This window comes from Cyprinodon variegatus, unplaced genomic scaffold (genome assembly GCF_000732505.1).
Source record: "Cyprinodon variegatus isolate N-32 unplaced genomic scaffold, C_variegatus-1.0 Scaffold4, whole genome shotgun sequence".
NCBI lineage: Eukaryota > Metazoa > Chordata > Actinopteri > Cyprinodontiformes > Cyprinodontidae > Cyprinodon > Cyprinodon variegatus.
Genome location: NW_015150457.1, coordinates 2,858,721 through 2,861,335, shown reverse-complemented (window position 1 = coordinate 2,861,335; position 2,615 = coordinate 2,858,721).

The window sequence follows — 2,615 nt, the reverse complement described above, 5'->3', positions numbered from 1 at the left end:
AAAAGGGTCTGGTCCCATCTGACTTGATGGTCAAATCACCCTAGTAGTCTGATGAATTACCAGTTATTTAGAGTTATATTCTATTTCTTCAGCATTTTTCTTTTTCAGTGTTTTTGTCTTGGATTTGTTCTTTTGTGTTTTGGAGTAGGGCTGCATATTATTAAAACCTGTGACAGCAGGGCTTAACATTGTAATAATATCTGTTGTAATATATGATTAAATACTTACTGTACATCTGGAAATAATTCACATCTCTTCACTTTTTCTACATCTTATGTTACAGCCTTCTTTTGGTTTATATTGAATTATTCTGTTTTCCGTGAAATGCTGTTTATACCTTTCACCCTAAGTATGCAGTGCTTATCATTATAGAGCATGTTTGGTACATCTGTGCATTGGTGACATGGAATAAGGAATTCCATTATGGTATCTCTGATCTAGCCTGGGCAGCCAGACTGATTTATGACCCGAGACAGCGTAATTCAGCCTGGATGGCCAGGCTATCTCTCTTTATGACTGACTAAGCCTTTGTATCCATGGGCATCACGTCTGTCATCAAGTAATGTTTCATGGCCGTCATTATTTATGTGAACCATTTTGATGCTTTGTCACATGCAAGACTCTAACACTCAGCCAACTGTAGCACCAAGCTATACTGGTCAGTGGGAAGAAGTCTTCACATTGGGCTGTTTTATATGTTGATCGTTGAACTGCTCTGAGCAGGTAGGCAGGTGGGCTGCACTACTAGGTGTGCTTTATGCTTGAAGAAGAAATGGTCTAAAGAGGTTTAACAAGTTCTTCACTCTTGCTACTATCCATTCCCCTTACTTGTCCCACTGACAGAAAGTGTTGGAAATGTAGGAATATGTTGCAAGAAATCTAGGAAAATAGAAGCTGGACCATGAAAACACAAACCTACACTAAAGGTGCCTCCAGAACCTGCTCTGCTCACAGTATGTGCACTGTTAGTCAGAATATCTGGAAGCCTTTAGCTGTACTAATGTCTGCAGCTTCTATCTGGCTAGTACATGCTGATTTCTTTGATTTCTTCATACAGTTCTTTGTTGTTGTACTTAAACATGTTGATCAGGTGACACCAAGCGTGCTAATCAGAAGTATATGTGCATCATTTCAGCAAATAGGAAACCTGGCCGACTGGAAGTCAGTCGGCTCAAAAATACCTAGCAAAATTAACATGAAACAAAAAAAGATCCAAAATACCTATAAACCTCTACAAAATGTGTTCCAGCTCATGTTTGCTCTATCTCAGTTCATTGGTTTGTTGTTTAAATAAGTAAAACAGCACCATTATCGGTTTTGTTTCCCATAGGGCATGAACCAGGACATGTTTCGATGATGTCACTACACAGCGTGAAAGCATGAATGAATTAGCTTCTGAGATGTACACCAAGTTAGTGCGGTGTCTGTGGCATTTGCACACAGCCTTTTCCATGCAGCCCTGTCGAAGCCTTTGCATTCACACATTCGATTTTTTCAATCGTTGCACGCAGCTTCAGCTCACACTTTACGATAATGGAGATTAGTTGTGCTTCCTCTCATGGTTGCTTCAAGCGCTTAGCATTTCTTGTAGAGTACCTGTATTTCTAGAACACTGTCTCTCTTTAAACCAAAATATCACAAAATTAAAGGGTGTACTGATTGTCATCAACATTTTACTTTGTTGCTGTCAGCCACTGCGACTCTCAATAAACTTTTTGCTATATCTTTGCTGTCTATCCAAAACTGTCAAAGGGACTGGCACCTAATGATCAATCCAACTGGCATGTTGCCTTAAGTGAAACGGTTGCCCCTGCAGGAGCACCCTCTGTTAATGTTACCAGGATTTGTGTTAAAAAAGCATAGAGTACATGGGAATTTTGTTTAAAAAACATGTCATGAAAGGCTAAATATGTAATTTAGAGACACTTTACCTGAAGTATTTAGAGGACACAGCACAGGTAATTATATTTACAAAACCAAAAAAGTCTGGGAAGATAGAAAATATGAACAAAAGCTTGCTACCAATGGCATTTGGTTGTGTGTTTGTATGAAGATAGCAATTATTTTTTTGGTCATTGTTTGCTTTTGTTTAGCTTGAAAAGAAGAAAGAATCCCATCAAAGATCTAATTTCACCTGAAGGGGGTAACACTACTTGTAAGGGGCAGGATATCCTGACTATTTTTTTTATCTTTTAGGGTGTTGCAGTTAAAGCAGATCTGTTAAGTAAAGGAGTGGCCTTTTTCCATTGCTATTGCCAAACTGCAGCTCACCTCATATCATATCAAATACCTCCACCAAGATCAGCTTCATGTCAACGCCAGAAATGGACAAAGCTTTTACAAGACTTAAAGAAAACTTTTCTACAGCTCTTGTGCTGGTCCATCCCGACCAATGGGGTAACGACACAACAAATAGGCCCGTAAGCAACACTATCTGGGTGGGCCCCATATAAAGAACTGCCGACCCCAAAATGTGCCCCATACATACTGACTTCATCTTCTTTAGTATATTCTACTGTAAAATGAGTCTTATTGGGCTACCTTGACTTCCACAGCTCCCTTCCTAACCCATGCTCTCTCCATTCATCTTCTGGTTGTAATCTTTATTCCCTGTA